Source organism: Equus caballus, chromosome 1, assembly GCF_041296265.1.
Source record: "Equus caballus isolate H_3958 breed thoroughbred chromosome 1, TB-T2T, whole genome shotgun sequence".
NCBI classification, from domain to species: Eukaryota; Metazoa; Chordata; class Mammalia; order Perissodactyla; family Equidae; genus Equus; species Equus caballus.
Window position 1 is genome coordinate 42,027,065 of NC_091684.1, and position 27,384 is coordinate 42,054,448.

Below are 27,384 nucleotides of genomic sequence, written 5' to 3' on the forward strand. Positions count from 1 at the left end.
AGTCTGCGGAGATTACTCTGAGTTAAGACTTTTGATTTCTTAAACTCCATTGTAGGACTCCAAACTTAGGAGCTCAGGAATATAGACAGATAATATAGATAAGAGATATTTTCAATAAAAATTATTTAGTCTTCTGATAAGAATGCTCATCTTGTAAAGACGTGGCCAGTCAGTGATAAATGTGGAAAATCTGTAGAAGTGCAGTAATGATAACTCGGGTCAGTGTGTCGTTTGTTGACGTGAACAAAGCATTGGCAGTGCAACTCAAACAAAACCAGACCCCTGGGAGGTTGACTGGAGGTCTGGCTACCTCTGAGGCTCATCGTGACCCATAAGCTTCCTTCCTTCAGCTCTGTGGACCCCGTCTTCATGCCCGAAAGGTCAGTCAAGTCCTCCTTTGGCACCAGTGAAAGAAAGCGGACCAAGGTTTTTACTCAGAGGATAAAAAGTTAAACTTTTCTGAGTTCAGCAGAAGCAAAGAAGTTGCTCTCTTTTCATCAGATGACATCCATCTGGGAAAGGAATTAAAAGAAAAATATTCTTGAAAAATAAAGTTTATTGAAATGTTTTTTCCCTGCAAATATCCCAGTAAAACAAAGCAAAACACATCAGCCACAGTGCAATTTCAGATAAGAAACCAAACAGTAAGATGCCTCTTCATTCCTCTAATAATTCTACACTGATTTGCTTCTAGTTCTAAGTTTGGGTAAATAAGATCAGTGATACTGGTGTGATCAGCAACCTTTCTATTTTCTGTCTGATGAGAATACTTAGAAGGTAGACTCATTTAATTGTACAGCTGGCATGAATCTTAGAAAGTAGGTTATCTAACCATCACATTTTGTAGGTGTAGAAATCAAGACGTAAAGCGTGAAAGAGATCTTTTGAGCTCACATACTTAGTTATCCATGGAATCCAGGGCTCAAACCTTTTTGCTGAACATCGTTAGAGTGCAGATTAAAGACCATGAAAACACTCCTACCAATTCCCAAGGAGCTGCCTCTTCAGTCACACTCACATTGGGAAAGGCATGGAAAGGAGCATCAGGATCATTCCTGCCAAGTGGTCTTTTTACCAACAGATGGGACAAAACCTCTCCTTCCCCGTGAGTGATGTTTTCCACTGCCGTGCTCCAAACAGGCACCTCTTCTTAACAAATGTTTGACCTATTTCTTATGAATATCCAGGGCACAGATAAAAAGGACTAGATACTTTTAAATGCAATATTTGTTGTTTTTAATGGCTAAAATGATTCATTCAGCCGTGTCTGCTGTCTACTATAAGCTGGAAACTGTTGTAGTTGCTGTGGCCGCAAAGGTAAACCAGAAAGAGAGGAAAACACAACCATTATTTTGTCAACCTGCTTGGTATATTTTGCTTATTCCTTTTCTGTGTATATTTATATCTTCTATTATACTGACAAAAATAGTTGTGTATCTTGCTCCCATTTAATATATCTTAAGCATTTCTGCATGAATATAATTTTTAACGGCTGCATACTGTTCTATCATGTGGATATTTCACAGTTTCTTGAATCATTTCCCTTTTGTTGGTCAACTAGGTAATTTTGCATTTTAATGGTGAAAGCAGTGATAAACATTGATATACAAAATTTTATCCTTATTTCTAATTATTTCCTTAAGAAAATTCAAGCTGAAATGGAGTCAAATGGTATGAACACTTTTAAGGCTCTTGATACCTAATGCCAAAATGTTTCCCTGTGTGGGAGGTACAGGTATTCATTTCATTTTATCCTCATTAGCATTGAATATTTTTTTTTTTTAAAGATTGGCACCTGGGCTAACAACTGTTGCCAATCTTCCTTTTTTTTTTAAGGATTGGCACCTGGGCTAAAAATTGTCGCCAATCTTTTTTTTTTTTTCTGCTTTATCTCCCCAACCCGCCCCCTGTACACAGTTGTATATCTTAGTTGCATGTCTTTCTAGTTGTGGGATGTGGGACGCTGTCTCAACATGGCCTGAATGAGTGGTGCCATGTCGGCGCCCAGGATCCAAACCCTGGGCCGCTGCAGCGGAGCGCACGAACTTAACCACTTGGCCACGGAGCCGGCCCCCAGCATTGAATATTTTTAAGTGCTGATTAATAGGAAAAATGTTGTATTGGTTCAATTTATATTTCTTTCGATACTAGGTAACAGCATGTCCATGTCTATTTGTGAGGCCATTTTTAATGTGGCAAGTGCTTTATTTTAACTTCTTTTTAGTTATGATACATGTATGATACATGTATGTTAGCAAATGATACATGTATATACCTCATGAAAGATTTAAACACCGCAGATGAAGTCCCCTTTGACTCTTTTCTCCCCCATCCTCTTTCCATCCCTAGTGTTAACTACTTTTTATCAGTTGTGTGTCTTTGTAGACCTTTTATTGTGTGAATAGACAGGTACATGCATAGTTTTATAGGGTTTTAAAAACTTAGATATATTTTGGGGGAGCAATGTGTGGTTTAACAATTTTTTAATTCATCATGGAAGTCTTTCTATAATACAAATAACTCTCCTTTTTTTAAATGAATATATAGAATTTCATATTAAAAGTACCATGGTTCATTTAGCCATTTGTTTATTGAGCATTTCTATTTTCCCTCTTTCCTTATTTAATTCATATATATGTATATATAAATTGAATATGTCACATATTTTTTTAATCTTTTTTTCCTATTCAAGATTTAGTGTTTTTCTTATAGGTTTATATACTCATTTATAACAATGAATCTATTTACTATTCCCTGCAACAAAAATAATTAAGAAATTATGTAAACATTTATTTGTGTGGGTGTGTATCCTTTTTCAAATAATGAACTTTAAAAAGGTTCTGAACTTTTTTTCTTTTTTAAGATTGGCACCTGAGTTAACAACTGTCTCCAGTCGTTTTTTGTGTGTTTGTGCGTTTTCTCCCTGAATCTTCCTAGTCCGTAGTTGTATATTTTAGTTGTGGGTCCTTCTAGCTGTGTCATGTGGGATGCTGCCTCAGCATGGCTTGATGAGCCGTGCCATGTCCACGCCCAGGATCTGAACCGGTGAAACCCTGGGCCCCTGAAGCAGAGCACTCGAACTTAACCACTTAGCCACGGGGCCGGCCCCTGAACTTTTTTTAACATACAAAATATTGAGTGATACAAATAAGATTACAGAAAAAAGGTGATGTTTCCTCGTTCTCATTTTTTTTAATTCAAAAGTTAAAACTGATAGAATTATCAAACGTATCTATTCACTGACTGATCAGAGTCTTGAGCTGTACTTCCAAGCTTACTGATATTCACGAGTACTTTTGATTCATTATGCTTAAAACCAGAGCAAAGGAAGCACTATTATATAAAGTAAAAAAAAAAAAAAGAAGGAATATTTATCATCTTAACAAAATTTTGAATTGAGAAAAAAATGTAATCTGGACTTGTGCCAGTTCTATCATAATTTTTTGAAAAAATGGAAGCCTAAAGTAAAATAAAAGAATTTCTTGGAGGAAATTCTTTCTTTACTTATTTTTCACCATTTTACTTTGGTAAAAGTTACAGTGAGATTTCAATGCTTGTGTAATGTTCCTGTTCTTTGAAAAGTTATATGGAAATATCAGACCCCTTAAAGTAGAAGAGTATTTAAAATAGCCTATTTTCACTGTACACAAGCTCAGTATCTCTTTTCAAAAGGTTTGCTATCTCATCCTTTGGATTCATATGGCACCTATGTCATTTGTTACTGGGCATATTGTGTGTTCCCCAGTAGCCTTTGAGTTCCTCAAGTCTGGGCGTCACTTTAACTGTTCCTAGCACCTAACTTGGCACCTGGTACCCAGGACTGCGCAAAGTGGACTGCTGAAGTGAGTTGAAATAATCAGTGGCTCACACATTCAAAGAAATCAATTATCTGTCTATTCTCACGGTCATAGCAAGTGCAGGAAATCCAAACCTGATCCATGTAGCACTAGAAAAAGATGGATTGACTTGTCTTAAGGTTAAAGACATAAATGCTACCTCCCAAGTGGTGAATTTTTGGGAAGATTGTGGAGGTAATTTATAAAGCACAGCCGTTTAGCATTGTTAGAGCTTTATAAAATAATTTGAGTTGATGCAAACTTCAACTATGCACGTGAGTGTAAATAATTCAGTCCCACGCCTGAAGTTAGCCTCAAAATCTGGGTTGGAATCCTGGCTCTACCACTTGCAAGCTGGTTACTTAGCCTTCCTCTCTGACTTTTAGTGTCTTTATCTGTATGATATGGGGAATAGTGCCCCTTGCTCTCAGCCAGTGGCTGGCTTATAAAGTGCTCAATCAGTGGACACAGTGGGATTGCTATAGGTAGGACACCTCCTAAATTTTCCCTCAAGCAGTGAGTAACTAGGGTAGGAGAGGGAAAAAGATTTTTCTTTGTATCTTTCAAGGTTCTCAGCTGGGGGCCCTGTAACAAAAGACAGATTGACAAGAGAGAAACTAACAATTTATTAACATGCATATCTCATATATACATGGGAGGAGCTCAGTGAAGAGTAACTCAAAGAGGTGGCTAGAATTTGGGTTTAAATTGCATCTTCAGCTAAAACAAGGATGGATGTGGGGGAGGCAGGTTGTAGGAGGGTGATCAGGAAAAGTACAGTAAACAAGGATAAGATTTGTTCTGCAGATATAAGCAGTTGCCTTCTCAGTTAACTGTCTGTTGTGAGTATCCTTCTCTTCCTGGTACAGAGAGGAGAAATACTCTTACAAACGGAGATTTCCTTTATAAATGTAGATTTCCCTCACAAAAGGGTAACTTATACTGTTTTCTGAGCAGCTTCTGTGTTTGCTGTTTCTCAAAATAGCCGTTATGCCAAAGGGGCATATTTGGGGTGGCATGTTCCGGTCTCCTGTGCTAGGGAAAGTCCTGGCAGCAGCAGACAGGAGGAAGAAGTCAGATCATTGGGTAAGTTTGAATGACATTGAGAAGACCTTTGTCATGTGCATTGTGTAGTGGCTACCTCCTACCCCTGATTCAGTATTAATTATGATAATAGACCTGTGGAGCACCAACTAGGGAATATTTGTCTGCCAAACACTTGGACCATTTTTATTCAGCACCCCGTACTAAATGCCTGAGGACAACCAAAATGTTATTTCTTGCAGTATGCTTCTAAGTTTCTGTGTAATGAATAGGACCTACCTGGAATACAAGGATAAGGGAATTTATAATGATAAACAGATATACAAAGTGTGTCACTTACCCCAAACAAATAAGTAGCTTGTTACTATTAAGAAAAGTAAAAATTGAGAAGAGACGAAGGTACAAGCATGTGATACTGAACCTTTTAACCTCATGTTTGTGTGCCCCATGTGCAGTAAGCCAATCACTGACACACTGGTGCTTGGAGATGGCGAAAGGTTTATTCAAATTGGCCAAAACGAGAAGACAGGAGGATAGGTTCTCTCAAATCTGTCTTAACAAAAGTAGAAAGCAGGGCATTTTATAGAGTTAAGGGGCTTGGGAGGAGGAGTTTCTGAGAAACAAAGGGGAAATGTGTGTTTCTTTCACTCCAGATGAACCCTTGGGCAATCAGACTTCTAGGCATTAGCAGCAGCCAAGGACTGGTTATCTGGTGGTCATAACTTCCTTGAAGGCATTCTTTTTCTTCTGCAAAACAACTCCTAAATCCTTGTGGCTCTTGAGTCACCCCTCAGGTTAAATAAGAAAACAGCAAATTAATAAGATTAACTTCTTTTCATCTGCATCTGTATTGGGAACAAGGTCAAAGGGTAATCATATTCTTATTGAATATTCACAGTAACCCTCAGGTACCTGGTTTCACATGTAGCCTGTGTATATTCCTTTTAAAATATGAAATAAAGTCATGAGCACACTTAGAATGGCTCCTCCCCTTCTGGTTAGGTGGGTGATAACAGGATTTTCACTGATAAGTGACAGATCAGTCTATAGGTGATAGGGCCAACATGGGAACAGTGCCTGCTCCAGCTAAATGAGGTGATAGGTATCTGAGTAGTGAACTAATTGTTAAAATTTCTGAAAACGTTTTATTTCAGTTATTTCTGGGATTCTGTATAAAAGACCACATCTAAATAGTTTTTCCTGGAAGATCTTGTTTTGGGGACCAACCTCTCCATGATACTTCCCACTCAATGTGTTTTCAGTCATCTTATGTAGTACTTTTAAACTTGATAGAAGGAAAAGGTGTATATTTCTAGATTGTCAGTGCCTCCCTGTTCTTCTCTGAGGCACACTTTAATGTTATGCTTATAGCTTTTATTTAGTAAAAATGTAAGAAACCACGTGACGATGCTTCTACATGCATTGTACAAGCCGTTATTAAAAAAAAAAAAAGATTCTGTTTCTCAGGACTTAGGGGGGAAAGCCCTTTTGTATTCTTTTGATTAGAATTATGTGCCCTGCCCCATTTCCATTTTTGCTCTGGCTATCAGAAATTGAGAAATCATTTTAATATTCAAAAACACCAACAGCATTATCTTGTGGTTGGAAAACCAATTTCTTTTTTTATTTTATGACTTGATATCTGTGACTGTTCCTTCCAAGTGCATATGTGTCTTTTGTTGTATGTTGCCTCAAATCTTTCTTTGAGAGGGATAGCATTTAAATAATTTAGTAAGAGGAATGGCTAATGGTGATGTCATAATTTTAGATAAATCATTCCTTTGACTTGTATCTTTAAGATTTTTGGATAGAAAATTACATACAGTTTTAATTGGCTATAAGAAGGCCAGGGACTTTGGAGAAAACACTAGGGCCAAAAAATTCTGATACAGCTCAGTTAAACACTCAAATTTTGTGTGTTTTTTAGCAGCCAGTATTACGGTGTCGCTGATCATTAATTTAGAAACTTCTTATTTAACTAGTGTATATGAAAGCAAGGTGCAGTTTTTCATGGGGGTAGGATGATGATTGAGGAGCGTGGTGACTATGTAAAGTATTTAGTACAGGTATACTTTGTTTTACTGTGTTTCGCAGATATTGCACTTTTTACAAATTGAAGGTTTGTGGCAACCCTGTTCGAGCAAGTCTGTCGGCGTCATTTTCCACCAGCATTTGCTTGCTTCTTGTCTCTGTGTCACATTTTGGTAATTCTCGCAATATTTTAAACTTTCCCGTTATTATTTGTTATGGTGATCAGTGATCTTTGATGTTACTATCATAGTTGTTTTGGGGCACCACGAACTGCGCCCACATAAGACAAGACTGTGAACTTAATTGGTAAATGTTGTACGTGTTCTGACTGCTCCACTGACCTGCTGTTCCCCTGTTTCTCTTCCTCTCCTCTGGCCTGTTCTCTGAGACACCACAATGTTGAAATTAGGCCAATTAATAATCCTGCGGTGGCCTCTGAGTGTTCAAGTGAAAGGAAGAGGCGCAAGTCTCTCACTTCAAGTCTGAGATTAAGCTCAGTGAGGAAGGTATGTTGAAAGCTGAGATAGGACAAAAGCTAGGCCTCTTGCACCAAACAGTTAGCCAAGCTGTGAATGCAGAGGAAAAGTTCTTAAAGGAAATTAAAAGTGCTACTCCAGTGAACATGTGAATGATAAGAAAGCAAAACGGCCTTATTGCTGATGTGGAGAAAGTTTGAGTGGTCTTGGTTGGAAGATCCGACCAGCCACAACATTCTCTTAAGCCAAAGCCTAATCCAGAGCGAGGGCCTAACTCTCTTCAGTTCTCTGAAGGCTGAGAGAGGGGAGGAAGCTTCAGAAGAAAAGTTTCAAGCTAGCAGAGGTTGGTTCATGAGGTTTAAGGAAAGAAGCCGTCTCCATAACATAAAAGTGCAAGGTGAAGCAGCAAGCACTGATGTAGAAGCTACAGCAAGTTATCCAGAAGATCTGGCTGAGATAATTCATGAAGGAGGCTACACTGAAAAATAGATTTTCACTGTAGCTGAAACAGCCTTCCATTGGAAGAATATGCCATCTAGGACTTTCATAGCTAGAGAGGAGAAGTCACGGCCAGGCTTCAGAGCTTGAAAGGACAGGCTGACTCTTGTTAGGGGCTCTTGAGACTGGTGACTTTTAGTTGAAGCCAATGCTCATTTACCATCCTGAAAATCCTAGGGCCCTTAAGAATTATGCTAAATGTACTCCGCCTGTTCTGTATAAATGGAACAACAAAACCTGAATGACAGCTCCTCTGTTTACAACATGATTTGCTGAATATTTTAAGCCCACTGTTGAGACCTGCTGCTCAGAAAAAAAGACTTCTTTCAAAATATTACTGCATATTGACAATGCATTTGGTCACCCAAGAGCTCTCATGGAGATGTACAACAGGATTAATGTTTTCATGCCTGCTAACACAACATCCATTCTGCAGCTCATGGATCAAGGAGTGCTTTCAACTTTCAAGTCTTATTACTTAAGAAATACATCTTATAAGGCTATAGCTGCCATAGATAGTGATTCCTGTGATGGATTTGGGAAAGTAGATTGGAAACCTTCTGGAAAGGATTCACCATTCTAGATCCCATTAAGAACATTTGTGATTCATGGGAAGAGGTGAAAATATTAACATTAACAGGAATTTGGAAGTCGATTCCAACCCTCATGGATGACTTTGAGGGATTCAAGACTTAAGTGGAGGAAGTAACTGCAGATGTGATGGAAATAGCAAGAGGAGGGGCCGACCCCATGGCTGAGTGGTTGGGTTCGCACACTCCACTTCGGTGGCCCAGGATTTCGCCGCTTCGAATCCTGGGCACGGACGTGGCGCCACTCTTCAAGCCATGCTGAGGTGGCATCCCACATGTGACAACTAGATGGACCCACAACTAAAGATGTACAACTATGTACTGGAGGGCTTTGGGGAGAAAAAGGAAAAATAAAATCTTAAAAAAAAAAGAAATAGCAAGAGGAATAGAATTAGAATTGGCTGAAGATGTGACTGAATTGCTACAATCTCATGATAAAACTTCAGTGAATGAGGAATTGCTTCTTATGGATGAGCGAAGAAAGTGATTTTTTGAGATGGAATCAAAGACTGTTAAAATGACAACAAAGGATTTAGAATATCACATACACTTAGTTGATAAAGCAGCAGCGGGTTTGAGAGGATTGACTCCAATTTTGAAAGAAGATCTACTGGGGGTAAAATGCTATCAAACAGCATCTTGTTTGTGAAAGGAAGAGTCAATCGATGTGGCAAACTTCTTTGTTGTCATATTTTAGCAAATTACCACAGCCACCTCAACCTTCAGCAACCACCACCCTGAGCAATCAGCAGCCATCAACCTCGAGCCAAGACCCTTTACCTCCAAAAAAATCTATGACTTGAAGGCTCAGATGATGGTTAGCATTTTTTAGCAATAAAGTATGTTTTAATTAAGGTATACAGTTTGGGTTTTTAGACAACGTTATTGCACACTTCATGGACTACAGTGTAGTGTAAACATATCTTTATGTGCACTGGGAAACCAAAAAATTCATGTGACTTGGTTGATTGTGATACCGCTTTATTGCTGTGGTCTGGAGCTGAACCCACAGTATCTCCGAGGTATGCCTGTGTATAGATAGACTGTGCTGCTTTATTGCTTTAAAGAAAATAATGAGGGTTGGACAAGGAAATTACAAAGCACATTGGGAAAAGAAAGATCCTTTCTCACTACGTGGGATTGAAACGTGCAACAGAGTTAGTCATTCCCTCCTCTGCACCCTCCCGCACACACTTGGTTCCTCTTTGCCGAAAGCACTAATTGTATGGTATTGTAATTATTTGTTTACAGTCTGTGTCTCTATTAAACTATAATAGCCCCAGCCTTGTTCTTCTTTGTGTCGGCTGTATCTAGCACACTGCTAGCATTAAGTTTTTCACATATATGAATCATATTTCTGAAACAGACTAGAAGGCATATTTTAGGCTGGTAAGTATTTCAAAATATTGGCAAATATTTTGAATAGTCAAAAGGGGTTGGAAGGCATTTTTTGCCCTCAAAGTGTAATATATATTTGTTCCAAAAAAAAATTTCAGAAAATCTGATCTCTCATGATCCCACATTTCTATAACTGCTAAACTGCAAATACCAGTTTGGTGCTGAGGCCTGCTTGAATGGGGTAAGCAATCCTGCCTCTGGAAGCCCGTCACAACTTTTCTCCTCTGCAGTTTTGTATCGTGCTGGGCGTGAGCATCCAGCCATATTTATTGAAGTCCTACAGTATACTCGTCTCTGTGTTGTACTGAGAATACGGTGATGACCAAAACATGGACTCTACCCTCAGGGATGGAGTTCATATTTTGGAAGTATTAGAAGCAGACACAAATCTGAGAATTTACACAGTGAACTTTCTTGCTGCTCTCTTTTGTTCTTGAGGGCTGGGTGACGCATAGAAAACTATAAGTAAGAAAGTTTGAGAGTCATTGATTTGGCTATTTGTGATAAGGGTGCTCTGTTATAAGCAAAATTAGAAAAGGATATCTTGATTTACCTTTTCCTTCTCTGTCTACTCTCACCCCAAACACATACTTTGTGTTATGCTGTTAATGTTACTTCATTTCACCCGTGTCCCGACTCTAGAACCCAATTTGTTGTGGAAATCTAGCCACTTCTGGATAGCCATAGAAATTTGTAAATTATCCCTCTGTGATAGTGTTCGTAAGGAACATTATGACTAAGCTGGATGATAGGAGATCTGTAGTAGAATTATCTCTTTGATGGGTGACATATCATGACCTTTGAGTGATTTGGGCTTCTTTAAAGCACGGAACACATCTTGGTGATGAGAGCTGGGTTGCATTGAATGTTGCTTGATGAGATTCCAATTGATGCCAAGGCAATGCTCTGTGGAGTGGCTGTATTTGAACCTGAGATTATGTCCCTCTTGCCTCACTGGTGAGTCTTGCAGTTTTAAACAGCAGTCTCTGCTGCTTATTGTGGTGTGAGGTGGAGCCCATCACTTAACCCCTGAGAGGCTCAGAATCCTCATCTGTAAAATTGGGATCATTTGATGAACCTCTGAGTGGTGTTGAAGATTGAATAGCATCTGTGAAGTGCATGTTATAGGGCTAAGAACAGAGTAGGCCCTCAGGACACAACAGCTACTCTTCTCTCTTAAAATGGAAGTAGTTTTTTATTCCCTACCATTTTGAAACACAGTTTTATAATATTTTTGAGTTATAATAGTTCATGCTTATTGGTAATGAATCCACAGTGTATTTCAGATCCTATAGATTGCATTTTCCTTGGTCTATAGACCTTTATTGTCTACTCGTTGGTGTTTTCCCATATGGCTTAGGACTGAGTCTCGAAGCAAAACAGCAATTATTTATTACTTTTATTATTATTTTCTTTGTAGTCTTTAGTGGCAGGTACTGGAACTAAGCCCTTTTATAAATTATCTCATTTAATCCTTGCAGTGAGGATGCTGAAGCACAGAGAAAGGTCAGGTAATTTGTAAGGCTATGTTGGAGGACCTGTGACTGAAAATCAGGCTGTCTGCCTGCAAAGCCCAGGCTCTTAGCTCTCCCCTCTCCCTTCAGCAGGTGTTAAATCACTGAGCAGAGGGCCCTTCAGAGTGGCAGACACAAGTGTTTTGTGCAGGCTTTTAGGCTGGGTTGGTACCCTGTGCTCACACACATCATTCTGTAGTTAAAGGGCTTGTGCTCTGTTAGGTGTAAAGATAGCACAGTTCACCCAGGGCCACTGTTCTTTATTTATGTTTCTTCTGGGCCCTTATCATAGTCTGTCCTCGCTCTAGTTCTTGGTGGTCAAGCCTCGGGAAAGGCAGTCTATCAAGTGGTTTAGAGCCCAAGACTCTGAAATCTGAGAGCCTCGTGTTGAATCCCAGCTCCGCCATTTTATAAGCTGTGTAACCTAGAGCAAGTTACTTATCCTCTGTGTGCCTCAGTTTCTCTTCTGTAAATTGAGGATAATAGTACTTACAGCCACAGATTGTTGTGAGGATTAAAAGGGTACATATATACACACACACACATGCCCACAGTGCTTAGGGTACTTAGAACTGTGCTGGTGCACAGTTAGTGTTTTCAGGGTGTTTGTGGTTCATGGTAAGATGATGGTCGTATTCTTTGAGCATAGCTGTGGGCTGTGTCATTTTTGTCTTCATATTCTGCACAGGAGGGGCTCTGTAAAAGTCTTTTGAGGAAGTGGATGGATATGGATGGGCTGAATGGTTGAATGCATGACCATTTCTTTTTCATCTTGAAGTTATCTTTGCCCCACTGACATAAACTTTCTATTTTGGCTTTAATAGAATCAGAGACTGAATAACTAGAAGAAGTTGACCCAGGCAAGGTTAAAATTATCTGTCAATAAAGTTAACATTTATTAAGTGCTTACTATGTGGTAGGCACAGGCTAAATATTTTGTGATTAACTTACTGAATCCTTCCAAGAGTCTCATGAGGCAAGTATTATCCCATTTTATAGGTAGTAAATTTCATGTGTCTTATCCCTGTGGTTAAGAGATTGGACTTTGAAACAGGGAGGACTGAATGTGAGTCCCACAGCAGTAGCAGAGCTGGCTTCCTTTTCAGGTCTCTCCGAGTAACCTTAGCCTATAGTAAGGCACTCAGTAAACAGTTCCGTCATCAGTTATTATTGCAACTTCCAAGGGGCAGAGTTATGAATACCAGCGCTATTCGAATAGCAATTTGGGAGCACATTGATAATTATCACAGCAGTCATGTCATGGGTGTACAGGCTGCATATTCCTTAGTTAAAAATTCTTGCTTTCGGGAAAGTCTTCATATTGAAGCTAAAATTCTCATACTTTAGGTTAAAACTGGTTTCTCTGCTCTATCTTTGGTGGAGAAAGAAAAATGCTATCCATTGTTCTTGGCAGGGTGGTGCTTGAAATGATGTTAAGTGGTGGAGCCTTCCTTGTTTTCTCTTCCCTAGGTTAATAAACTTTCCATGTGAGTTTCATACCTCAGGTTAGGTTTCAGCGATTTTTACATATCTACTTTTGGTCCTTTTCCATTTTTTTTTTCAACTTTGCTCGGAAGTGTTGAGCCCAGCTGGCAGTGATCAGTTTGACTCTGGCTGATATTCATTATGACATGAGGTTGAATGTCCTCCTTTACAGTCAAGGTCTGCAGCGTGAAGAAGGGTAACCTGTATGAGGAGGTGATGTGCTGTGTTGAAATACTCAGCCTCTCTGAGTTATTCTTCATGTGACTATCAGTGTGGCGTTTGTGAAGCAGCTGGTCATTGACATTCCTATTCACGCCTCCAACTCCACACTTTGGGGCTAGAAATGGGCCTATTGGATCAGTGACATACAGGGCCCAGATAAAGTACAACCGGATTTTAGCCTATTCACTAAGCCTCACTTAGGCAATTTGTGTAGATGTTACCCCTAATAGAGGAGTGATCCTATTGGTTGTATAGTATAAGAACTTGTTGAGAATGGAATATTTAATTATATAAATATTCCAGATTCTGCCCTCTGAGAGGTCCTTTTAATCTTTGATCTAATATACCCTTTTTTTCTTCCTAGTAAGAACATCCTTCTCTATTTCCCACACTACTTTTAAAGATTTTTAGCTTGAGCCCTGTGTATATTCCTGGACTCTTAGAAATTCCTGGTCACACCATTCTGATGAAATATCTTGGTCTTTATTATGAGTGTCATAGTCGATATTAGTGTATGAGTATTTTTATGGCATCCTCTTCTAAAGAATTTTGACGAGTTTTTCACATCTTATTCCTTCCCTTTTAGGGTTGTCACGGGGTCACCATTTGTCGCCATTCTAGGCCTTTCCCTGAAACACGAGTTATATTGTTAAGTTTTCAGTTAAATGTGTTAAAGTGCTCTGTATCGAAAGCCTGTAGGCTCTTCAGCTCCAGTACTCACCAGCTGTGTGACCTGGGGAAAGCCGCTGAGCCTCTCTGCGCGTTTGCGCATCTGTAGAGTAGACTGATGACAACACTTACTTTACACACTTAGTGTGAGCACTCAGTGAGGTCATGCATGTTAAGTGCCTAGAGTGCTTAGCATGTCATAAGCCCTCAGTAAACGGTATTTATTACAAAGGTGAGCACAGATGCTGTGAGAGTACGAAGGTTGGGGCACTAACCCAGCTTTGAATGGTGATCACAGAATATTTCCCAGAGGCTGTCAAGCCTCAGTGAGTTAGTCAAGAGAGGAAAGGTGGGAGAGGGTGCTTCATGAAGGGGAAATGACTACAAGGTTTTCACTAGTGATGGGGTGTAAAGTGTTGGGAAATGAAATAGAAAGGTGAGCAGGGAGCAGATCATGGAGGACTTGGTCTGTCAAGCCCAGGGGCTCTGACTGTATTTCTGGGAAATGGGAAACCACAGAAGAATTGGTACTTAGAGTGCTGGACACATGCTGACTTGAGGAAACAGAATTCACCAGGGTCCACATGGAGACACTGAGAGCTATGAAAGACTGACCTGAGTCTTTAGAGGATAGGGAGTGCCTGGACATTGAGGAGGGCAAAAGGACAAATACCGTGTTTACATTAGATGCTTGCCTTTTCGTTCTAGGGGATCTGAAGAAAAGCTGAAGAAGGATATAACTTGCCATGCATTGATTCCTTTTGAGAAAATGAATTAGATTGGCTGCAGTGTGGGTTTCTAATATAGAAAATATCTGCTCAAGAAGTAGAGGTCGTCCCACATTTCTGCCTGACACACTGTTTGGAACGCTGTGTGTGTGTGCGTGCGTGTGCGCCATTGGCATGAATCTGCTGGCTGGTGGAGGGAAAGCTCTATTCTCCATTGTTCTGAAAATCCTCTTTTCTCACAGTATTTGATGGAAATACTATTCTTGTTTGCCGCTTTCTTTTTGACTAACTTTGTATCTGGGTTTCAAGTCTTCTTTTTGACTATTTTTTTCTGATTATTTTCTCACCAGTGGTTAGAAGCGGAAATGGAAATACACCAGAAAATTATTTATATGAAAAGTCTTCTCCCCACCCCTAAGTACATGCACATAAACAAGAAAAATGAAGAATAGTAACGAACTTTTATTTCTTTGGGTAGACTATACTGTTTTGTTATGCCATTTGGAGGAAGAGTTATGGAAATAAATGTAAATATATGTCAGAGTGATAGCCAGCTGGCTATCTGAAGTGAGTATCAGCTTTCTGGAAGGAAGAGAGACACTTCCTAGCCATTTTTTTTTAGAATTGCCTGACTGCTAGAGAGTGTTTCTCTTGCCACAGTGCTGCAATAAAAGTAAACACATACATTTGCAAGAAACAGATTGTTAGAAAAAGAGTTTCTTTGAAATGTTTCAATAAAGAGCATTTGTTACACGCTCAAAGTGTTTGATTCTTAACCCTTCCCAAAAGAGCAGCCCTGTGTGCTCCTCAAGCACCGCTTAATGTTGAAGGCATAAAGAGAAAAAGAGAGGTGGCTGGCACTGGGCTTACCTTCCTACAGTAAACTAGAAACCGGGACAGCATATGAGGCAGTTGTTATCAGTCATTGGACAACAGGCAGCCAGGACTGTGATCCTTGAGAGAAGAGAATCACGTGAGGCGACACCCACATTTGCCCTGGTTTTCTGCTTGAGCACTTTCCCTGCCATGGTACTGGGAGGAGGAGCCCTAGCAAAAGCATGGTGGTCTCACAGAGTTCAGGGCTGCTGAGAGGCTGGAATTTGTATGGCAGGGTACTGGGGATAAGGGAGCTACAGGAGGGGACCCAGAAGTTGAGATGTGTATGTATACAGGGTGAGACCTAGCAGAGAGCAGCTGCTACTAGATTAGGAAGAGAATGGCCATACCAGAGGTCATGCCATCCTGAGAGGAATGGAGAGTTCTGGCCTAGCCAGCGGGGAGAAACCTCACTGAGCACCTTAGCCATTCTGTTGAGACACCAGAAAGATCCCATTTTAGGAATAAGGGCCATACCCTAGAGTAAGGGCTATATGCTAGGACTAAGGACATAACTGAAATAGACCTTTCTTTAAGTATAAAACCAAGCCTGATAGGATCAAGAGGATCATCCAGTAATTTAGCAGCCATCAGAACCAAACTGAACACCTTCTCATTGTCTACCTTATAATAGAAAAGAAGCATGCAAAGAAGCAGGAAAATGTGACTCATTTAAAATGAAAAGTAATCAATAGAAATAGACAAGGCCTTTACACTGGATCTTGGTCTCTAACACCATTCTCCATTGAAAGGAACCAGGGCTGTTTGGAGAGATAACTGCATCCAGGGAAGAGACAGGGTAGGTACAAGATGAGCCCAGAACAGTGTTTTTTTAAAATGTTAGAATGTAAGGAAATGAAAGTAAGAAAATAAAAAAATGATGGGGGGCATGTCACAAAGTTAAAGGAGCCAGCTTAAAGGGGCTCCCCCACTGGGTGAATCTGGGACAGTTTGAGCACCAAAATAAAGTACAGTGATGAATTATAAACCATTGAAAAGTAAGACTTCATGTATCCATACTGATCATAAATTGATAAATAGAGGAAGAAATAGTGTGGAATGCTGAGTCATGAATGGTAATGTGGAGGGAATGCTGACATTAGAACAATTAGCATGTTGCAGCCATTATACTAAAGTTTACATCAGGCAAGGATCACCAACGGATGCTAAAATCTAGGGGGAAATGTTGATGAGGGACAAGATATTTTCATGGTCTTAAAGTGTCTCCCCACAGATTACTTATTAGTTGCAAGGGAAAAAATAATTTTTCTTTGAAGAAATTGGGTAACACCTTGACTGGGTGATCAAAATTAACATCACCAAGGAGGGGCAGATAGACTTTATTTTATTTGCCTTCAGATATGACACCTGGAGAAGAAAACATCACATCTGTAGTTTTCTGGCTGAGAATGCGTAATCTGAATTGAATCATGAGGAAATATCAGAAAGGTCAAAATGGAAATGTTTTATTAATATAAAAAAGGGGGCGACTGTATTCTTCTAAAGTGTCAGTATCATAAAAGACAAAGGAAAGCTGTGTGTTTTAGGTTAATGGCAGCTGAACGCAATACTTGACCCTGGACTGGATCCTGAATTGGAGGGGGAAAAAAAGTGCTATAAGCACATTATTGAGTTAATAGAATATGGTGGTTGATTAAAGTATGGTAGCAATATTAAATCTATGAAGATTGATAACAACATTGTGGTTATATAAGAATAGCCCTATCCTTAAGAAATAAATTCTGAAGCCTTTAGAAGTAAAGAGCCCTGATGTATAGAACTTATCTCCACATGGTTCAGAAAAAAAAATGTTGAGTGAATGAATGTGTGAGTTTAGAGAAAGAGTGAGTGATTAAGTATATGAGTTAAATGTTAATGGTAGGTGAATGGGTAGAGTACATGACATTCTCCGTAGTATTATTACTCTATAACTTTTCTATAAGCTTGAAATTATTTCCAAAAAAAAAAAAAAAAGGGAAAAGAAGCCTGGCGATTATGACTTAAAGAGAAAAGGAGGGTATGTGAAAAAGATATATGCTTTTCTTAATTATCTTTGTATGGCTTTCTTACCCTTTGGGTTGTCTCTGATAAATCAACATTTAATCCTATGGAAGTAGCTATGTCACTCAGCAGGCAAAGCTATTTTTGTATCTATTGGCTAAGAAAGATTTCTAGTGTAAGAAGCAATAATAATGCTTTTCAAGTTGAAACCATCATAGTTTTTGGTGCCATGGAAGAATTTGGAATGAAGAGTCCTAGAGGTAGCTCTGATTCCTTCTTTGATACTTGCTGGCTGAATGGTCACGAGAAAGTTCCCTAACCTTTGGAAAATTTGGCTGTTACATTTTTGAATAATACTTGCCTATTCTCAAGATCTTAGGGTTCAAATGAGAAAATGCATATGAAAGTTCTTTGTAAATAATAGTGTTTTCTTCTACAAACATTAAATTACTATTAATAGTTTTGGTTAAAGATGAAAAATGGCTTAGACTAAGGTAGAGATTTTCCTTAATTCATGTGGCTTTTTTTCTTTTTAATGTCAAGATTGATTATACAGGAGAGCTTCTTTCCCTGTAGGTCCTTCCGTTCCTTCTGGTTGCCTCCTTTCTCATTTCCTGCCTTTGTTATTCCAGGCAAAGCTTCAGTGACTGAAGGAGTTGTGGATTTTCTGAATTTCAAGGACAGCAAAGTAGGAGCCTAGCAGAGGGTGTATAAAAGACGACACGTAAGTCAAACTCAGTGTTTTATCCATTCTCAAACGTCTCACGGATCTGAAGTTCCTCAGAATCGCTGCTGCTTTGTTCTGAGATTGTGTGTGAGGCTCTGATGGAATCCTCAAAGCCTCTGACCCGGCCTTTGAGGTGCCCCAGGTCAAAATCAGCCAAGGAAAGGCTCTATGGTTTGGAGAAGGAGGGAAGAAGGCCTGAAGCGGCCAGCTTCCTCATTGGAGGAGGAAGGCAACGTGGGCCAGGGTGGTAGAAATGCGTAAAACAAAGGGCAAAGGAAATAGTGCCTGCCTGAGAGTCCCTGGAAATGACAGAAGAGGGTGGTGCCGGATCTGAAGTTACGTAAACCAGTAGGAAGGGTTTCCAGAGAGGCCTGGGGGAGTCATTTGGGGCCAGGCCTGTTCCTTTCATCTAGAATTGCTTTTGATTGAAGTTCTTTATCCAGGAATATTACAGTTACCAGGTCTGCCCTCTTCTCTGGAGTTGCACAGTCTAGGCCAGAGCTACTCAGAGTGTCAGTCTGAGATGAGCTGAAGAGCTTGCCCTAGAACACAAACCAGCAAACTACTTCCTTCATTGAGAAAGTCTTGCTACCTAAAGTAAAAGTCAGCTGAGCTAAAGTGTTTTTAGTGTCGCAGTTGATTTCCATTCTGGCACATAATTACTATGTCCATGTGTATATCCAAGCAATATATTGGTTAGTTTTGCTTGTTTTTAAGCATGATAAGAATGGTATATAACATGTAGTGTTCTGCAACTTGCATTTTTTCACTCAGTTATGTTGTTAAAATTCACTTGTTGAGTGCAGTGGTTGTAAATTAATTTTTGTTGTTAAATAAAATTCTGTTTTGAAAATCTATCAGTCTGTTGCTCCACTTCCTTCCCAAATTTGGTATTTTATTGCCAGTCTAGTGGGTATAAAATAGTATATCATTGTGGTCTTAATTTGCATTTTCCTGATTAACAGTGACATTGAGCATCTTTCTTTTTAGCATCCTTTGGAGAACAGTTTGTGACTTTACTGTAGAGAAACTTTTCAGTCTTTTCTTGTATGGCTAGTGCAGTTTTGTTTGTTTCTGTTTTATTTTTTTGAAATATAGTCTAACAATCTCTCTTTTAACTATCTGTGTTTGGTCCATTTTCAATGTTAATGAAGTTTTTGTTGATTTGTGTTCTTATTCAATTTATTTTTTCTGCTGGTTTGGAAATTATGCATTCTATTTCTGTTCTTTTAATATTACCCTGAAAGAACACCGTGCACACTTAACAGTTTTAAAGTTAATCAGTAGTTACGGTACCCTAATCCCCTTCCAGAATAAGACAAAACTCCTGGGAGGCCTAATGAAGACTGTCTCCTTCTGGACTTCTGTGTTCTTTTCACTATGTTAGTTCTATGTTTCATCATACAAATGAGACAATTGTTATTGTTTAGAGATGGTATTTGTTTAAGTTGATCTATGTTTACCACGTCTTTCTTCTCTTCCCTTCTTCTGTCCTTTAACTTTTCTCTGGTGAGATTTGCCTTCTTCAGAATTTTCTTTCCTTAGAATCTCTTGGTGGTAATTTTTCTCAATTTTGGTTTATGTGAAAATGTCTTTATTTTGTTCTCACAGTTCTCAGTTGACAGGTTTTTTTTTCTCCCAGCATTGTGAACATACTGTTGCATTGTTTTATGGCTTTTCATTTTTGCTATTCGGAAATCTACTGTTATTCTTTCATTTGCCATTCTTTAGTAGATGATTTGGCTTATTTTGAGATTGTTTGTGATTGGAGTTCTGTAGTTTCACTACTTTGTGTCTGTGTGCAGTTTTCTGTTTTTTATCCTGTTTATATTTGTTGTGTTTCAGGTATCTGTGGAGTCATGTCATTAATCAGCTGTGAAAATTTCTCAGTATTAATGCTTTGAATACTGTCTCCTTTTGATTTTAATTAAATAGATGTTAGAACTTCTCTTTTTATTTCTCATGTGTTTTAGTTTGTATTTAATATATTCTTCCTTGTCTTTCTCTGCTTCATTCTGGGTAATTTCTTAAAATTTAGCTTCCAGTTCAGTCAGTCTCTCTTTAGCTGTGCTGAATCTTTTATTTAACCCATCCATTGAGTTTTTAATTTCATTGATTATATTTCTTCATTTCTAAAAGCTCTTTCTCTGCTTCAAATCTGCATGAATATTTTTGATGATCTCCTTTTGCTTGCTCATTTTCTTTTTACTTCAGCTTTTGTATCTTTAAACAATACCAAGCAGAGTTATTTCATATTCTATATATGATACTGCCAGGACCTGAAATCCTCAGTGGTCTAACTCTGTGCCTTATTTCCTAATGTGCATGAGTTTTGATTATGTGCTAATATTTGTTTGATAATTATATCTTGGAATCGTGAGGTCTTACTTTTTTTTTCTTTTTTAAGATTGGCACCTGAGCTAACATCTGTTGCTAATCTTCTTTCTTTCCCCCACGTCGTCTTCTGCTCAAAGCCCCCTAGTACGTAGTTGTATATTCTAGTTGTGGGTCCTTCTGGTTGTGTCATGTGGGACACTGTCCCAGCATGGCTTGATGAGTGGTGCCATGTCTGCGCCCAGGATCCGAACTGGCAAAACCCTGGGCTGCAGAAGTGGAATGCGTGAACTTAACCACTCGGCCATGGGGCCAGCCTGAGGTCTTACTTCTTGGTATTTGTGTTTATTTGTACTAGGAGCCAGGAGGATGCCACAGACCCAGGACTACTTTTCTTCTCTTTGGGAGTCCTGGTTTCAGGTTGGGCCTTCCCCACCTTGCTGAAATCTGAAGGTCTAGATGCCTGTCTCATTGCTGGTATTTGTAATTGCTGCCAGGGCAACTGCTGCTTTCTTCTGTCTCAGGTTTCAGTGCACTGTTTCTGCCATATCCTCCTGGGGTTTGTTTCTCTACCTGGAGCTAACCAATGCATTAAAAAGTATTTTTAAAAATAATTTATCAAGATTCTAATTATAGTATAGCAGAAAGGCCTGCAAATATCTAGTCCACCATAATTCCCAAATTAGTAGTACCCAAGCAGTATTTTAAAAATCAGTTTTCTTTATGTGCCCTTTGTCAGTTTTCTTAAGTCATTTAAACTTTACATGGTAAATTATTTTCTTTCACCTAGGGATAAGAAGATAATGAAGTAGTGATCTCTTCGAAAGCTAGCCTAAATCACATCAGTACTCGTGTCACATACTACATCCCTACACTTTTGCCTGGGTTCTTTTTCTAGTTGATCTATTGGATATTTACTTCCTTGGAAACTGGAATCACTACTTTTGAAATAACTCATAAGAACAGAGATCATATTCAGCACCCGTTTATTATGCCTCCCAATCTGTCCTGTGTTAAAGTGTCATTTTTCTTTCTATCCAGAATCCTAGATATGTGGATCTCTGCCTGTGGATGCCTTTCTCTCTCACGTGGAGTACAGAAAATAGATGTTTACTGTTGTGAATTAGAGGCACTATCTCTGTAAGCTCCACGTCCTTACATTCCACATCCCTTTAATAGGCGTAGAAAGCAGCATGAAGTTTTAGGTCTGTAAAACGTTAAGTTGCCTTGGGCTTCGGTACATGAAAAAAATTTTTATTTCAAAACGGATGTCAACTGAGGTTGCTGATTTAATAGTTTTTTATTCATTCTGCAGCAGAATAATCACTTGTAGGCAACCATACCTTTTCAGAGGCTATACAGATCTGACAGGTGTGTGTGGATCAGGACTTCGTGATGAAAATGATATGTTAGGCATGTCTCTAATCTGCAAAATCTTTATGCTTTGCAGGTTACAGGTAGGATTTTTGTAATACCAGGGTAATCATAGGAAAGGCGATCACTGAAAACATTCCCAGCAAATGCTGAGCTCTGTGACTAGAGATTCTCTGAGGGACTGCCTATTATTGGCCCCATACTTTCACTTGGAAAATATAAATATCAGATAATTCTGTGATTTTTCCTGTCTTAGATAACAAATTCTAATAAGTAGTTACTTACTCTGTGTCCTCAGATTCTTGGGTTGTTGTTGACTGTCAGTTCAGGTACTATTGCCAGTTTTTGCTTTCCAAATGGTTTGGTTAGCTGAGCATTCCAGAAACTTCACCTGGAGAGCTGGGAAGGAGATAAAGTAGAACTGGAGAAGCTTGCCAGGAATGGTCAGTGCTTCCTGGGGAGAACCTGGCCAGCCTTCTGGGCCAGGGAGCCATCATTCACAAGAGCACGCTGCTTGGGTGTGGGGAAAGGAATCTGATTGCTGCTGCTCCCTGGCCTGTTGGCCTGGGCCGGCACTTCATTTGGTAGAGCAGTAACTGACCCTGTGAGCCTCCCAGTTCTCCTTTTTTACTGTAAATATGTGTCCCTTTGAAGGTTGTGATTTGTATTATTAGCATGATTTTAACACAGTTCACCGGAATACAGTTTCTTTGCTGCTGCAAAATTGTGGCTTTGGTTGAATCAAAATGATGCAGAGAGACAGCTTAAGAATGTGGTCTTTCAGGTGTCCTTTTCAGGTAGACCTTAAAAACTGGGGCTTGACAGTCATTGTCAAGATGAGTGACTGTAAATCAGTTTGGTCACCAGGCTCCACCGTATGACAGAGCACTGCCTTGCTGCAAGTGCTTCCTGTGTCCCGTGGGCCTTGGTCCTAATTGGGCTCCTCTAGACTGAGAACAGTTACTCAGCTCTCTCTGACTCAGCACTGGAGTACTTGGCCATTCATAACATTTTCCTCCTTTCTCACACAAAGTAGAGAGTTTGTACCTTTCTAAATAAGGGTTTGAAAAGTAGGATTATTTTAAACAGCTTCTTCTCCACCTTGTCCTCCGTCCTGCTCACCAGATTCATATCTGATTGCTTCTTGTCGTACCCTTTATTTGGTGCCTGCAAAAATGCCCACACAGTAATTTTTATTTGCCTTTGCCTCAGTCACGGTGTTCAGAGGTTGGCAGTGTGGCATCAGGGGAGCTGTGCTAGGTTCATTGGTAACCACACGACCTGGCTTCAAGTTGAAGTTCTACTCACAGTCTGTCTGACTTTGGTTAATCATTTAGCTTTTCTGAGTTTTAGTTTTTCCTTCTAATAACTACCTTAATCTGTTCATATGCTAGAGCAGAGGTTCTCAAACATTTTGGTTTTAGTTCCCCTTTATGCTCTTAGAAATTATTGAGGAGCCCAAAAGTTTTGCTATCCAGGTTATATCTAGCATTTTGTGGTAGGTAGAAAAATGGCCCCCAAAGTGTCTACATTCTAATTCCAAGAACCTATAAATATGTTACTTCATTATGGCAAAAAAGACTGCAGATGTGATTAAAGTAAGGCTCTTGAGATGGGAAGATTATCTAGGTGAGCTCAGTATAATCAGAAGGGTCCTCATAAGAGGGAGGCAGGGCTGTCAGAGTCAGAGAAAGAATTATGAGAATGAAGCAGAATTTGAAGTGATGTCATTGGTGGAAGGGGGACCATGAGCCAAGGAGTGCAAGTGTCCTCTGGAAGCTGGAAAAGGCAAGGGACATATTTGCCCCTAGTTCCAGGAGGAACTCAGCCTTGCCAGCACCTTCATTTTAGCCCTGTAACACCTGTTTTTAGACTTCTGCCCTCCAGAACCAGAAGATAATTTGTGTTAAGCCACCATGTTTGTAGTAATTTGTTATAGCAGCAAGAGGAAACTAATACAAATATTTTTCAGTGTTAGAAATTAAAAGTGAGAAATTATAAAAGTATTACTTTATTTTAAATTAATAATAAACCATTATAGGTTGGTATAAGTTATTTATTTTGGGAAAATAACTGTTTTCCAGCTATTAGTGAGAAGACTACTACTGCTATACATTTTTGTAAATCTCTCTAATGTCTGGCTTAATAGAAAATAGCTGCATTCTCAAATCAGCTTCTGCATTCAGTCTGTTGTGGCATCGTGTCACGTAGCCTGTGAAAAACTCCCCGTACACTCCTGGGAGAATGAATTTTAAAAAGGCAAATACTGTCTTAGTGTTAGTATGAAAAGTATTTTGGCCTCATGGACTTCCTAAAAGGGTGTTGGGGACTCCCAGGGGTCCCCAGACTCTACTTTGAGAACGTCTGGGCTAAGCCTTAGCCACATGGCCACACCCAGCTGCCAAAGAACCTGGGAATTGTGGTTCTTACGGCTGCCAGTTAAAAAAGTAGGGGATTCTGTTATTGAGGAAGAAAAGGAGAATGGATATTAAGGGATGTTTAGTTATCTCAAAAATTCTTATTATATCAAAGTTTGATACCCATGGTAGGTAGGTGATTACCAAAATGTTGATTTTACTTCTCCTTGTCCTTATATCAGCTAGGAAAAATGGGCATTTCGCTTAGACTGCATCATTTAGAAATACCTGTGACAGAACACAATGGCACATAGGCAGATGCATAGTTGTAGTGAGTTGCATTTTTAGCATTTGTAGATTAATTACATAAAATATCTTTTGTTTGGTGCTCACAGGCAGCTTTTTGATATCTTGTTTGGGTCTTTTGAACTTAACATGCTTCCTTTCCCTGGGTGGGAGGAAAGTTGGAGTTGAAATAGGATTTCAGACTCAACTTTGATTCCTAGTTGTTCTTCATGGGTTTGAAACTACAGCGGAGTGGCGTTTCCTCTCGGGCGTTTTGTAAACAGTTCCCACTGGTCCCTGGCAGCATCTGTTGCTGAAGAATAACCCAGTTCCAGTCTCTGATGTGAAAGAGCAGTTAGGAACGTTTGTGCGAAGTAGCTTGTAGTTTTTAAAGATGTATATAAGTACAATAGAACAGTTTGGGCTTACGTGGCTTAATTTTGAGCTTAATCCTGCCCTCATTAATTGATGATGTGTGTTTAATGGTTTTTCGTGCTATCTTCACCTTTAAGTCAATTATTGTAACGCCTTTTGGGGAAGGACTTGGGAGGTACTTTAACACCCCGTACATGATTTTAAACTATTATTTTAACCTCTGAGGTGGGAAAAACCCTTGTGTCTTTCACATTTTAGATTGTCCGTTTTCTAACGGAACTGATTGGGAAGGGGAGTTTAGGTCTGGGACGCAGGGTGGAGAAGAAGCATGGAAGGTAACTTTAGTGCCTGGAGCACTTGGCCGGGAGGGGAGAGGGGTATTTGGTTGGGAGCCACACTGGGGCGGGTAGTCTGAGGGCCAGAGAGTTGCACCTGTGTCTGGTGACCTTTCTGAACTGCAGCTGAGAAGGGCAATTTTACTCACTTTGCTTTTTCCCAGACCCCTCTGGGCCACCAGAAACCATCTTGCAGTTGCCAGTTTCTGTTTCACCTTGTGGTGTGCTGTGTTACCAGGAAGCAGGGTCCTTCTTGGTTGAAACTTGGGTTAAAAGAGAGAAAGAAGAAACAGTTTGTTGTAACTTGAACTTGTGGGACCAGAGATGTGTGGCTACTTATCACCTTGCATCTGAGGAGCTCGGTGTCTTTAGCAACTAGCATCATAATGGTAGCGTTTATTACCCGTATATGTGCATAATAGGAAAACTGTAAGTGAAACTGATGGGTGTCTCTGTTAGTTTTTGAATATATTTCAGATCATGACCTGGTGGCTGTCCGAGCTGGCTGTCCCTGAGATTGGCTAGGTGTTCCAGTAGGGGAGGCTGGCTGCAGTGCTCTCCTCTCTCCTTTTTGAGGAGTTTACTTTTATGTCCACATACCACCCTGGTCAACTGCGGGGTGTGGCAAAGGTCAAGGTGCTGGTTAAGAGGAAGTCTTGGTTAAAACCCATGTAGTGACTTATTGCAGCAGCTAGTGGTTTGGGGAACATGGGCTGGAATAATTTTCTGATACTTTAAAATAACTGTGAAGCAATTGTTTTAAGAGTGTAAAACAATTAGTGTTTTGATTTGGGAGTTCCAATGTTTACTAATCACTAAATGTAAACAGTTTCTATGTGTAAGAGACTCAACTGATGCAGGGACAAGAGCAGTGTCTCATTTTTTTCATGGGCTCTTTAGCAGGCCTGGGGCCTTCCATTAGCTGGTTCAGGAGACATTTCAGGATTGTAGCCAGCCTGCACAGGCCTTCAAACACAGGTCATTGCTTCATGCAGAGAGGGCCCCAGAGTGTTTTGGAAGATGTGTGTGACAGTCTAGGAAAAACTAGGGTCTCTCTGGGAAGAGGCAGAAGTATGTACAATGAACTAGCTGTTTTTTGGAATTTTTTACTCTCTCTCTCATTTCTTACTGATTTCCTACGTGACTCCCACGGTAGCTGTTGGAAATGCTTACTTCTTTTTGAGCTCCTCATCTCCCCCAGCCGAGCTCTTCACAAATGGTTTTAGAAATGAAGTCATGGAGACAGAGCCTGCCTTTTCCCTTCCTCCTCTCCACCTCAGACTATATCTGCCATTTTCTTGGCAGGAGCCAAGCTGTTCTGGTCTCGAGCTTTATCGTGTGTGGGCAAGTCTTGTTTCTTACTCCCTCACGTATCTTCTTCTGTCCTGCCCCCGGCCTTTCAGGTGCCCAAGCATCCTACTGTTATATTTAGCTACTCTGTGGTATGATTCTTGAAATGGACCAACTGTCTCGTGCATCCTATTGGTGTCTTTCCTATTGAGACCCAACTGTCTCGGTCCATTCCCTCAAAGTCCTCCTTCACATATTGTAATCTGTTGGCTGTGCCTTGAATATTCACAGAACATTTATGGACCTCTTACTGTGTGCCTGGGTGGGACCTAAGGTGCAGATGCCAGGAGATACAGAGATGAATCCGACTGTTGGGGCTATTGGTATAGAAAGGGGAGAGAAATATGGGAACAAACAGCATTAGAGATTACTAATAATAAAAATACATACAGGCTAGGGTGAGGAGGACACAAGGGAAGAGGGAGCACCTCTGCCTTGGAAGATGTGTAAGTGTGAGCCCCTCAGACAGGAGGAGAGGCTTGTACCAGCCATCACCCAGGAGCCGGAGATGGGTTACTATGTCCCCGCTTCCTGAAGGGATTTCATTGTGATTAGTCTATAGCAGAGGGATACCTCTATAACTAAAGGATCTCTAAAGGTGGAATTTGACTCACTGTGGCAGGTGATTTGGAAGAAATTTTGGGGGCTGTGGGTATCCCTTAGGTAACACATGGGCAGTTACCAGTTGTTTATCTTTGGGGCCAGGCTTTGACCTAAGGAGAAGATAAGCAGTCCTTGGTGCAGTTCCTAAGCCCTGGAGGGCTTCCTTGCTTGTATTCTTCTGCTTTAAGAATTTGTTGGTTACACATATACTTGTTGCTCAATGGCTCAGGTGCTTGGATGCCCTGTTCCTGTAGGAAGGCCCCAAATACTGAGTCT

The 27,384-nt window shown here is 40.0% G+C and overlaps 1 protein-coding gene and 1 long non-coding RNA gene across 24 annotated transcripts in view; one reads left to right on the plus strand and one right to left on the minus strand.

The window, feature by feature from the left end:
- SGMS1 (sphingomyelin synthase 1) overlaps window positions 1–27,384 on the plus strand; it is a 279,380-nt gene that overhangs the window by 84,246 nt on the left and 167,750 nt on the right. For 20 of the 23 annotated variants that reach the window (XM_070224814.1, XM_070224972.1, XM_070224804.1 and 17 more), the window contains one exon: window positions 18,001–18,092. The exons of the other annotated variants lie outside the window; for them this stretch is intronic. The gene's annotated coding sequence lies outside the window, so the exon portion shown is untranslated. The remainder of the gene's footprint in view (window positions 1–18,000; window positions 18,093–27,384) is intronic. 23 annotated transcript variants of the gene reach the window in all.
- LOC111773953 (uncharacterized) lies at window positions 107–25,496 on the minus strand. The gene is made up of 3 exons (XR_002808700.2): window positions 25,305–25,496; window positions 22,089–22,202; window positions 107–512 (listed from the first exon to the last, which is right to left on the minus strand). It is a non-coding gene; the product is annotated as an uncharacterized lncRNA (long non-coding RNA).